This window comes from Eurosta solidaginis, chromosome 4 (genome assembly GCF_040869045.1).
Source record: "Eurosta solidaginis isolate ZX-2024a chromosome 4, ASM4086904v1, whole genome shotgun sequence".
NCBI lineage: Eukaryota > Metazoa > Arthropoda > Insecta > Diptera > Tephritidae > Eurosta > Eurosta solidaginis.
The window spans coordinates 179,764,575-179,777,583 of NC_090322.1; the positions used below are offsets into that span (position 1 = coordinate 179,764,575).

General features: G+C 33.1%; 1 protein-coding gene across 25 annotated transcripts in view; it reads right to left on the reverse strand.

The window, feature by feature from the left end:
• Window positions 1-12,444, reverse strand: part of mmd (mind-meld) — a 1,228,927-nt gene extending 1,216,483 nt beyond the window's left edge. For 11 of the 25 annotated variants that reach the window (XM_067784029.1, XM_067784025.1, XM_067784024.1 and 8 more), the window contains exons 1-2: window positions 12,067-12,444; window positions 145-2,079 (exon numbers count right to left, since the gene is read on the reverse strand). The gene's annotated coding sequence lies outside the window, so the exon portion shown is untranslated. The other 14 variants (XM_067784004.1, XM_067784002.1, XM_067784003.1 and 11 more) reach the window with 14 other exon arrangements.
• Window positions 12,445-13,009: the final 565 nt, after the last annotated feature.

The following is a 13,009-nucleotide window of genomic DNA, read 5'->3' on the forward strand; positions in this document are numbered from 1 at the left end:
GGGATGTAAGCGATACCTTTGGAACCAAAATTAATGAAGCATTTTTAGATTTTAAGTTACTGAGACAACGCTCTTTTCAATCCGTGGTATTTAAAAAAAAAATAGTATTTTCCTGTACATTTTATAATTTAAATTCAGACTTACATGCAATGCTCCTTTCGAAAGATGTTTCAGTACTTTAGTTTGTTGCTTGGTCTATTTTAGTAGTTTAACCCATACACGCACACAGAAAGTTCATATGCAAAGATGTGTGTGAGTGTGCGTATATAGATGCGAGTAAGTAGTATTAGTAGTAGTTTTGTTAATAATAGTAGTTATGCAATCAAAACTTTGCATTCATTTAGACAACTTTCTTATTGTTAGTTATTACAAAAAAAAAAACAATTACACAAAACACACTGAATTTGGTTATTCATGTAAGATAACGAACACAAATATTTTAAATATTCTTTCTTGAATAATTTATAAATGTAGGTATGTATATGAGGTGCATATACATTACATGTATGTGAAATTGAAGTAGCTTATTTATTTATGTAGAACTAATGAGTTTTAAAAGTAACTGCCGATTATATTTGATGGTTTTCCTATGAATGATGTTAGTTTTTTTTTTTTTTTTTATTCGCTTTTTGTATGTAGTTTTTTGGCGGTGAGTTTTAGTTTTTTATAGTTTTAATTTTCATTTTTTATGCTTCATTCTGATACATTTTTTTTTTGCGCTCAGTGTGTGGTAGCTACACATTTGAATTCATTGCTCTATAACTAATATTAATTTTGGTTTAGAATATTTTTTATAATTAGTTTTTTAATGTTTTTTATTATATTTTTGTTTACTGCACACAAACTTTTATTAGTAATTCTTACTATCAATTATTTTTAACCTGGATTTATTTTACTTTATTTTATTTTATTTTATTTTATATTAATATGTTCATGTGCTTTATAATTTCAACATTTTCTATGCTCAAGATTTTTTTTATTATTATAAAGTTAGTTTTAAATTTTTTGGTTTCTTCACGATTTGTTGCATTTTCTTAAAATATACATCATAGTTTAAGTGAGCCTTTTTCAAAGTAATTTTTTTTTTTTTATTTATTTTTTCTGATTTTATGAACTAATGGTCTATGGATTCAACTTACAATTAGTGAACACAATAGCTATTCTGGCTTCAGCAAACCTTTGCTTTAATTTGCTAATTGAATATTTTCTTTATTATATTATTATATTTTCTAGTTTGTCACAACACTAAATTTTGTTTTTTACTATTTTCTATATGGGCGCTTATAAATTCATCTGTTGCATTTAATTTAATTTTTCAAACATTTTTATGTTTCAAATTTAGTGCTGCCACTTTTTGTCACAAAACCGTGGCACACCTTTAATAGCTAGCACTAGTTTCCATATTTTGTTTTTTTTTTTTTTTCATTTATTGCAAGTTTTTTCTTTTTTTTTTGCTGAATTCACTCAATGCCAGTATTTTCAGTGATTTGTGGCATGTTTTAAATCACATTATTTACCACAAAGTGTTGCAATGTACATACATGCAAGTGCACATGTACATATGTGTGCATGTGTGCCTGTTGACTAAATTTTCACCGCGTATGTTGAGGTTTAATAGCCGTTTCGTGTGATTCGTTCCGGCAGCGGCGTCGGCGGTGGCAATAGGGATGATAGCTGACAGTCGTAAAATAAGATAATGCACTTGCAACAGTTTTTAGCGTTGCACCGTACACACAAAGTTACCGCATGTACACACACGCACACACAAATATTCGCAAACTAACTATAATGCACAGCTGACAACATGCAACATGCTCGTTTTTCATTTATTTACTTTTATTCACTTTTATTTTGTTTTTTCTTTTTTTTTTTTGTCGGTGTTTTGTTGATTTTTATTTTTATAATTTCTTTTTGCACTGCACCTTAGTTGATAGCATATTAACAGCTGCTGTTATTATAGGTGTTGGTTTTGTTTTACTTTGTTGTTTTTGTTTTTAATTTAATACGCTTTCAAGCTTTTCTATGCGTCAGTGTCTTGGTTTGACATTACTTCTTTAAATTGTGCGCAAAGCTTTATAGCTGTTGTTATAATTGTATAGATGTGTTGAGAAATTTGGAGAAATTTCAAAGCAAGTAAATAATGCATTTGCGCTTACTTTTATTTACAAAGACGGCGTAGCGGCGGAAGAGTCAAACTCAAAATAAATTTACTGCTAAAAATTTGATGCCACACTTAAAACCAAAAAACAAACAACCTTACTTTCGAAGTTCACCAAATTTTTTTAATATTCATTTTCTGAACGCACCACTTGTCTGTTCAAAGAAGAAAAAAGTCCTTCAAGTAAATTTTCTGCAGGCTATTTTATTACTCATTTTCAATAGAACATGAAAAAATTGCCTTTAAAATTCACCACAAACTTCTTTTCAAGTTTTGAAACACTTTTGCTTCTTTCTACGTCTCTGCAAAGAGGTATTATGACTGGGCGGCAGAAAAAGACACTTAAACAATATTTTCTGTTAAAACTTTTTTATTCCAATCTTTCAAAAATAAAAAATTTTCCTTCGCGATTCACTACAATTTTTTTTTTTTAGCTTTTCAAAGACGTCTGTTCGAAGACGATTCACGGTAGTTTCGGCGGTCGATAGACCTAAAAATAAGTTTCCGGCTGAATATTTTATTTCACCATACCTAACGAAAATAAAATACCATCTTTGAAAATTCACCACAGCTTTTTTTTTTTATTTTCTTAAACTCACCAAATTGTTCTTAATCTTAGTTGCTCAAATTATCCCAGTTTAATTTTCTACCAACTCTATTTAAAATTCGTTACATGCAATTTATTTTCAAATTAAAAAAAAAATTGCAAAAAATTATTAAAGTTTTTTCTCAACTATGAACTAAAAATCACATAAAAACGCAACTAACAATCTTCATTTTGAGGTGCAGTACGATTAAGAAAAATTAACTTTTTAAATTCACCACAGCTTTTGAACTTTCTTGAAACTCACCAAATTTATTATTATCTGTATTGCTGAAACTATCACAGTTTAATTTTTTACCAATTCTGTTTTAAAATTATGATATGAAATTTATTTTCAAATTTCCCAAAATAATTCCAAAAAATGCTTAAAATATTTTTTCAACTTTCATCTCAAAATCAGATAAAAACGAGTCTAACAAAGCAAAATTTCAAATATTAACCTAAGCATCATTTTGTTTGCTCCCTTCATTCTTAGGAAAAATTCAGTATAGAAATTTAAGAATTCTTTATTTTCTTTTTCTTCACTTTAACTCATTCTCGACGAAACCATTTCCTTTTTCTGTTTCCATATAGCCACTCTCTTTATATTTTGAAAAAATTACTTTCATTTTTGACCAGTCCGATATACACCATCACCATTCATCACTAACTTGCGCTTAACCGCCTAAAAACCAAAAATCTTCCCCGGAATTTCTCTTGCCTCCTAGAGCCATCTCATCTTCTCTCGATACCGTTCATGATTCCTAGCCATACATCAGGACAGGTATGATGAGCGACTTGTAGTACGTGAGTTTTGTCGAGAGAGGGCTTTACTTAACAATTGCCTACTCTGTTAAAAGCAGCACTTATTGACATGCGTTATTCTCCTTTCCTTTGTGGCTGCCGTTTCTTTGGCAGAAATTACTTCGGTTTGCCCTCATAAACCGCAAGACTCACTTTTTGTCTCTTTATTTAATACAGAGAATGCAGGACACACGGTGTATTTGTTAAGGCCAATGAAATCAAGATCATTAGTATTCGCGAATAATTGTACGTTCTTATAGAAGACTGCTCATCACGGTTTATCTTCTCCAGCATTATGTTAAAAAAATCACATGAAAATTAATCGCATTGTCTGAAGCCTCGGTTGATTTCGAGTGGCTCGGAGAGAGCCTTCCCAATCCTTACTGAGTATGTGGTGTCGCTCAGTGTCGTTTGAAAGTGCCTTATTAACTTTGCAACTAAGGTTCACATAAATCCTTTAAAGTACAGGAGTAGATCAGGTAATCCCGTTATAGTTTGTTTACCATCTAAAGAACTTCGGACAGATTTCCAGCTCTTCGAAATACATGTCAATAGATTGATTGTTGAAATACACGGATGACTATTTGTTCAATCTGAAAATCGTTTGTAAACCCCGATTCTGGGGTTTGCTTTGTTTGAACATATCGAAGAATTATTATCAGTGTTTAGCATTTTGGAGGCCGTTCAAGCTAAATGGAACTCAGATTCGTGTTTAGCATATCGAAGTACATATATATGTATATATAGATCTAGTTCAGTCTTATGTTAGGCTAGGTTGAACTGGCCGATTCAAAAAGATCTCATAGTGACTACGAGAATTTGTTTCACTATAAAACTCATTTTATTTGCTTTACCATTGCAGTTAATAAGACAATTTTTTAATTTTTTATTTTGAATGTTTTTCGCATTTATCTATGCCTCAAACTTGATAACAAACAATTATTTCACAAAAGGAAATAATATTAAAATTCACAACACGCTTTTGAATAAAGTCTACAAAAATTTAATTTTTTCTTATATTTCGCATTTCCAACAAATATAATAATGAGTTTAGAATTTAAAAAAAAATATCTACGTTTCAAAATTCACCACACTTATGCTTTTTTGTCAAACTTCAACACACTTAAGTTATACTGAAATGTGCAACAAAATAATCCAAAAATATGAATACAACAAACAAATTTTTTTTGCTCTGAGCCTTTAAACCTCACCACTTATTCTCCGCTCTTGCAAAAATTAATCCCATTTTTTTCCTATTTAATAAAATTATCTTTTAGTACTTTGCTTGGCAAAAAAACTGAAAATTATCAAATATTCCATTATTTATGCACACACACACGCGCGCGCGTTAAAATTTCATCATCTAAGAAAACGGACGAAAATGGAATACCACAGTTAACGTTCACTGACAGACGCACCACCTCGATTATGTGAATCTGTAGCCATACAACGCTGCCAACGTCAACGCGCCCGCTGCTGTTAGCACAATCAGCTTCGTCATAGTGCTGTTGTTTGTTGTGCAGCCATCGGCTACGTTGTCCTTATCAACGCAATCGTTACAGTCTTAGTCGTCGTGTCCACAAAGTGTGAGTATACGAGATTTATGAATGTTGCACGAGTGACAGCGTCACACGGCATCGTTGGTCCTTTTGCAGGCAAGAATAAACATTTTGAAGAAAAAAACCAAAGAAGTGAAAATTTTTGCTTTTTACCTTACTAACTAAAGCATACACAAGCTTGCATAAATTTGTGTTTACAAGTTGGCAGACATACATACAGTTAACTGCCACACAAACACATTGCTTCTCCATCTAACTCAAAAAATTATTTTATGCCTAGCAGAGGTTTTTATTTGAAATCTCTTACGCTACAGAATTTACCCATTTTGTTGTTAATTGTGTTATTTTTATTTTTGTTGTTTCCGTGCCTAGTCAACTCTCAATTCTTTGTTGTAAAAAAAAAACTTCTAACATCGGCAAGTGTAATCGTTTACATGCGCTCGCCGCAGCATCCCGTGAGTTCTGCATTAAGCGAAAATGTTAATGAATCAAATTTCCTTTGATATTTTTTGGCTCACGCATCCAAGGCGTATACGCAACTTTAGCAATCGCCGAAATTTGTACTTTGCTTTGTTATCACACAAGCCTTCGCTCTTAGTTAAGCCTCTTTCTCTCAAACACACACACACACATACACACGTTTGTTCATTTTCTCATTTCGCTCACTCTCAAGTTGCTCCTGTCATGCTCACGTCACGTCGTATGAGTTTTCAAAATAAATGTTGTGCAACAATGTTGCTTGGTCAACCAGGCAACAATGTTCCCTACTAGAAGAAGCAATTCCAAATATTTTTTGTTTAATTAAAAAATATGCGAGGGACAGAACTCTTTATAAAAATGAAGAACACTTTCCAGCTCTCTTTGATACACTAGTCTTTCAGTGACGTCCTCAAAAATAACCTACTTTTTGCAGACTTTCAAATACACAGCAAGGAGATGGAACTTATCACTGAGATGAGAGATTATTTGACAGGAGAGAGAGGAAATAATGAAGCTGTGAAGTTAGCATTCTTTTTTTTTTCAAAAAAGTATATTTATCAATATTTTACTTACTTATAATTTATGTTGTCGATACTTAAAAAAACGAGCTTACAGGTTTCAATGATACTCAGCTAGAAATAATATTGTCATATTAATATGGAGCTAAATACGAAGATTGACCCAAATTTGAAAAAAGGTGTACGTTTATAGTGAAATGCATGCATTGAATATAATTTTTAAAATAATGAAAGGAGGAACTTTTAAATCTGAATAGCTTCCTAGATTGAGAAGTTTATGATATATATTTGAAGTTTTTGCTCACAGGTAAACACCATGTTTGCTCACAGATGGAAACGGCTACAGTTCTGCTTGCTGATAAAGATAAAAATCGTTCTAAATTTGAGATGACAGAAGGCTTCAACTCAGAGATACGTTCTTACTTATAAAATTTTCAATGGTCAACATAGAATCTAAAAAGTTTTGCAGAAGCGGGAATTCAAAGTTGAAATTCATTATCCTGCCAGGATAAAGAAGAACTTATACAAGCGAAATCAAGCGGGTTTTCATTACGAACGATTTGTTTAACCTAGTGCTGAAGAAAATAATTCCAACAACGGATGTAGACTGAGACTGTACCATTGAATGAAGAGTTAAAATAAAGTGGGTTTGTGGAAAAATGAGGACAAATCGAGGTACTTGCTGTCTTCCGCGAAAGAATAAGAACATTCTGTCAGTGGGAGCCTTGCTACTGTTGACGAAATTAAATTCGACTACCTGTTTTGATAATAGCCTTCGGCATCTCGGATGAGGCCGTAAATATACCAGAGAACTTTTCATTCGAACACTACAATGGTCATCTGATCTTCTTTCGACTTCGCACATAATTCAGAGCTATACAGCAGGACAGGTATGACGAATAGCTTGTGGTTTTTGTTTGCCGAAAGAGGGCTTGACTTTTCAATTGGCTGCTCACTTCAAAGAAGCAATTGCTACCAAGTTATATTCTCCGTTTAAATGCTAGCTCCCGAATACACGAAATCATTCACAGCCTCGAATTTATATCCGTCAGTAGTGCCGTGGCTGCAACATCATCTACATAGTGAAGCAAAAGATCTCAACGTTAAGGAGCATAACGAAATGTTGACCTAACAATTTTTGCTAAATTTTCATAAACCAGGAAATCCTAACAGACAACTGCATGATCAAACCCGGCCTTTAAGAGAGATAAGGATACATCTCTATAAGCACTATTCTGTAATCTTTCTCGCAGCCGTTCGATCCAGATAAGCATAAGGAGCCCCAGATCAAAATCCACACAGAAGAGGTAAACAACTTTTCCAGGTCGCACCCAATGAACACCGTTATTAAAAAACACTATCCTGCCCTTGCAGAAGAAGAAAGTAAAGTACCAAGGGAGACACAAATCACCCTGGCCCAACTTCGTTTTGGATACTGTAACAGGCCAAACTCTTACTAGTCCAGAATCAACCGCTATATTCGTAATGTATGTCCTGCACGCGATATGACCTCGCATGACACCAAACATATTTTCAATTCTAATGTGGAGCCTACGCCTCCTACGGCAGAATACTTCCCGATTATTTACACGACAAAATGGCGATCATTTCAGGATTATTAATCAATTATTTTAAGATCATTCTTGAATTATCTTAGGCTAATTCTGTGGCCATTTTGAGATAACTTCGGCATTAGTTACATTGGCGACCATTCCGGCACTTTTTGTGAAAAGCTTTGGCAGTGTACGGAAAAGTTTATTTATAAAAACGAGAATCTATCACATTGCCATTATTATCGGTATTTGCTTTTTATCGACGTGCTATCGATAACAAATGTTATCGAAAAGTTATCGGCATTTTAACGAAATGTTTTATATTTGCTATCCATTTGTTTACGAAACGTTTCGATAACAAATCGATATCTCTTCGATAGCAAATTGATATCTCTTCGATAGCAAATTCATATCGTTACGATAAGAAATCGATAAAGCTTTGGATAACGACCCGAAGGTTATGCAAGTTTTATAGATGTTCATGGTCCTTTGTCGTATATACATGCGGTACACTACGATGACAAGAGTGACATTCTTCATCCCTCGATAGGCTTTTCATAAACCAATTTCAAACAATCAGAATTTACAGCTTGACTACATTTTTAATATATAAGTCTTTTTGAAGGTTCTAAAAATAATGATGTTTAGGTCTATCAAATTCCTGCTTCACTTTTTCTCTTTCCAATTTTTTTTTTTAATATAGCAACATATTCACGGCTATTGTGTCAATAACTCTTGTTTATCCTTTACATCACTATTAATCTTGAAATACTAAGCTTGCACGCCTACTTATTTAGAGCAACAAAAATTTAACACACACACTCAGAAGAATGGCAATTTTGTGCTCTCTTTATGAACCTCTTTCAATAACGCACACTCTCTTTCTATCCTTACGTCAAATATTCGTGTTACTGGCGAGATTTATGTGTTTATGAAATCACAGCGTTGCCACGTGTAAACAACGCTTTGGTCATACATATAAAACTAATGAAAAAGTATCGGAACATTTTGTTTCTTTGCCGATTTTTAGTTTATCAAATGAAATCCTCTCCCTACTTACAGCTGTCAAATATTTAGCGCTATTCATGAACATCTACCTTGAAGCAGTTCACTTTGATGTAGCTACCGCTACAGATGCACTCATTCAACATTCAGTATACTTAAGAGTTAGTGGAGAATTTTCTTTTTTATACGTGTGTGTGCTTTCTTCTTTGTAATCAGAGTTGGGCTATTTGCAGTAAAATATTATTCAATAAAGCATTTTAAAATACTAAAAGTTTATATTGGTCTTTTTATTCATGTTTGTTATTCTCCTTTACATATTATCAGTATAAATAATTTAAAAAAAAATGTAACTTTCGAGAACTGGTGCCTGTTTTTCATGTAGTACGAATCAGTGTGCGTGCTGGTTTAGATACTATAACGGTTTAGATACTATAACGAATTTACTTGCAAATCCTCTTATTTGCAACCTTCTGCTAAGTTCGAATCACTAAACTGTTGAGTAAATAACTCCAATACTTAATAATGCAAAATGACCTTTATTAAAGTACTTCACAATAAATAACTCTACTATTTCCCGACAGATAGCGTGCTTAATCAAAACTGAATTATTGCGCCTCTACGGTTGTTGCCTTTTATACTCTCTGATTTCCTCGTTCGCATCTTCTAGGCGCTTCCATTTCCAGAATCTACTAGTTGGCCATCAGCTATCAAATTTCTCAGCTGTAACTAAAATTGCACGATTTTATAGCTTCTCTCATTGCATACTTTCGGGAGTATCTCAGATATATACATGTGGTTGTTCGTTGCTTCTCAGCTGCGTATACGTACATATGTGTAGACATAATGATTGATTCGTTTATGTAGATACATAATGATTGATTTATGGATGTGCATACAAGGCGCTGCTTAGCATCGGCTTAGAGATGGCAGTACCCCTTAGTGTTGCTAATATTCGTAACACTATTTAGCAATGTAAAAGGGAATACAGCAAGATTTTACGCGAACTTCTAGCAAAGTTGGATGATATTAATGTCATATAACTAAAGTTTGATAGCGACATAAAGGATAACGAATTCATTGAAATGTATGCCAGGTCAGTAGGCGAATTTCAAAATAAATACAAATCAAACTTCATTTATAGAGAGATGATCATTTCTATAGAGATAGACACCGCTAGAGGGAGAGTTCACAGGAACAGAATGAATATGCGTTATGGGAGCACAGAAAATACACACCTCTCATCTTCCGTGCAGTTGCAGCAGGAAAATTTTCAAACATTTTCTAAACAGTGGCGGCCAGAGAGCCTCAGCCACTAAGCTAACATATATACAACATATACATCATCCCAACAACCTACCCTAACCTAGCTTAATCAATTCATGCACCAATAAACTAGTCCCCTTTTGGGAAAATCAAAGACTAAAAAGTGGCACAGAAGGCAATGCTCTTTATTTCCTGTGTTAACGTCGCAGTTGCCAAGACACCGGAGTGCGCTATATCAAAAATCCCCTAGCCCTATCGCAAAACCAGTTCAACGAACGAACTGCAGCCGCCTTTCCTGTATCGGATGTGCATATGTTCTAGTAAATTGTAATCAATTATTTTTCTATTCAAACAAAGCGAAACTAATCGATTATGCGCCGTTAAAAAATGGCAACACTTCTAGAAGAAATCGATAGCATTTGTGTAAAAATCGATAGCTCATTAGTCAAAACTCGATAACTTTTCCATTGCACATCGGAAGCACGCCAATGTACACAAACTTGGTAATATTAAACTTTTTCATGATATATCGATAACTTTCCGATAACATATCTATATTATATCAATAGTTCTTTGAAAACAAATCGAAAGCTTTTCGGTATTTTTTCGTTAAGGAAACGATTACACGCCAATAAAAATCTGAAAATATTCTGATAGCAAATTTATAACTTTTCGATAAAAAACGAAATCAACTTTTTAATCACATAACGATAACTTTTCGATTAATAATATATAATTATCCGATGATGAATACAAAACTTTTGCTGAAGATAGCATTTGTTGTCGATAGCAAATTGATAGCGCTTCTGTAACAAAACTATAGCTCTTGGATAACTTTTTGTTAAGAAATCGATAGCACGCCACCAACAAACTGATGACAGCCTGACAGCTAATGGATAATGGATTTCATTTAAAACTAAGTGACGTTTTGATCACAGAAAGGATAAATTTTCGATTATAATCTACAACTTTTCGATGATAAGACAATAAGGTTTGATAACGATAGCCTTCGTTATCGATAACAAATTTGTAACACTTCGTTAAAAAATCAATATCTCTTTAATAAATTTTCGATAAAAAATCCATAACACGCCGATAAAAAACTGGTAACACTCTGTTAGCAAATCGATAGGTTTTCGCGATAACTTTTTGTAACATTGCGATAACTTTCGATAAATGGTCCATTACTTTTCGATAGGGAATCGATAAGTTTTGTATAACTTAATTCGATAGCAAATGTATAACTCAACGATAACAAATCTACACATTAAAAACGACGAGACAAATTTAGATGAAATCTTCTACATAAACGATTCTTAGATTTTCTACTGGTGCTACCTAGGTAAAGGCTTTATGCTGGATTATTTAAGAAAATATTTAAGAGTTATACTTGATACTTGAATAACGCATAAAATCATTAAACTTTTATTTATGCCTATCCCTGCTTGTAAATATGTAGAATTTACGATTTTGTTGTTGTTATGTTACATTGCGCATGTGTATCAAAGGCTATAAGAATTCAACGATAGTTCTTGCGTGTTTTTGTAAATTTGTATTAATATGGAGACTTCAGTGTTGAGTGCATTTGAAGAATATCTAAATTTTGATAGTAAATTACAATACAAAATTTATGTTAACTTAATATGCATCAAGTTTAATGAAAGATTAAATTCATAGCCGTCACTGCGTATACGCAACTTTTCAGGTGGCTGTAATATGAATTTATTACAAAGCAAACGTTCTTTCATTCTTTGGAGACTTTTACCAATTGGTATTTCTTTTTCATTGATTTACCCCACCCCCAACGCATCTCTCTTCGCTAGCTACTCAAACCGCCACGACTGGGAAAAAGTAAGCACAAACGCAGAAAATTTGATGCAGAAAAAAGTCAAAATGGTAAACCATAATGTAAAGGTATGCAATGCAGAAAAATGCGATTTGGAGAATTTTGTTGTGAATGCATTTTTTGTCTCAATTTTTTCACATTAAAGTTGTCGATTTTTTATTTTGCTTGAAATATCTTGCAATATATTTTGCTAATCTATACAATAACTTTTATATTTGTGAATTCACAAAGTTGGTAAAACGTATTCTTGTTCTTCTTTCTAACAAGCTTTTGCTTTGTTGCTGTTTTTGTTTTTACCTATGCATACGCTTATCACACCCATCAAGCGTTACAACGTCAGTAGCATCCAATTTGATGCTTTTGTTAATTTTGTTTTTTTTTTCACAGAAAAATTTGCAATGTTTCTAAAAATTTTTTTTATTTTCACGCATTTGCATTCTTTGTTAGTGCTTTTGACTTTATTTTTACAACTATTTTACTTTAGTTTTCATAATCTTTTATGATTGTATACCAATTTTTACCACTTTTCATTGCGTTATATACAAATTTTGTTTCTGTTAGTTCCTTTACAAATATTTATATTAATTTTTTCACTTTTTTCTTCTTTTTAGTTCTTCAGATTACAATCCGTCACTATCCGCGCCACAAACAGTTTTCGCAAAGCGGTCGCGTACGTCTGCCACACACTTTTGTCTGCGAAGAGCTGGGAATTATCACAGTTTAGCCTTTCAAAATCAGTCAGTTCCTGTTTAAAATACTCCAATCTTGCTCAGATTTGGCTCTTCCGCAGACTCCAAAACGGTTCTCTGCATGAAAATCTTTTGTGTTCAATGTAAGTTCTCGCACAGCCTCTTTTCATGCTCTCTCTCACTCTCATTTTTCATGCTCTCTTCGTCTTTACGCATCTAACTATATAAAATCGGAAAAACCATTCTTATATTCTCTCGTTTAACCGACTTTTCCATATCACCATTTTCGTCTAGCTTTTGTTTTTATGTTTCATCTGTATTTGTGTTTCGAGTGCGTCGCACCCAAATTTTGCACACACAGACACACACAGTTCTGCTATCCATACACAAGCGTAACTTATATACATACATATGCATTTGCAAAGACATTTGCTTGCTTGTTAATTGTGTTACTCTCGTTCCAACTCAAATATGTATATATTTTTGTATGTTTGGTGTCACTAGTTGGCAACTCTTTTATGTCTTAACTAAGACAACTTTGCAGCGCAGCT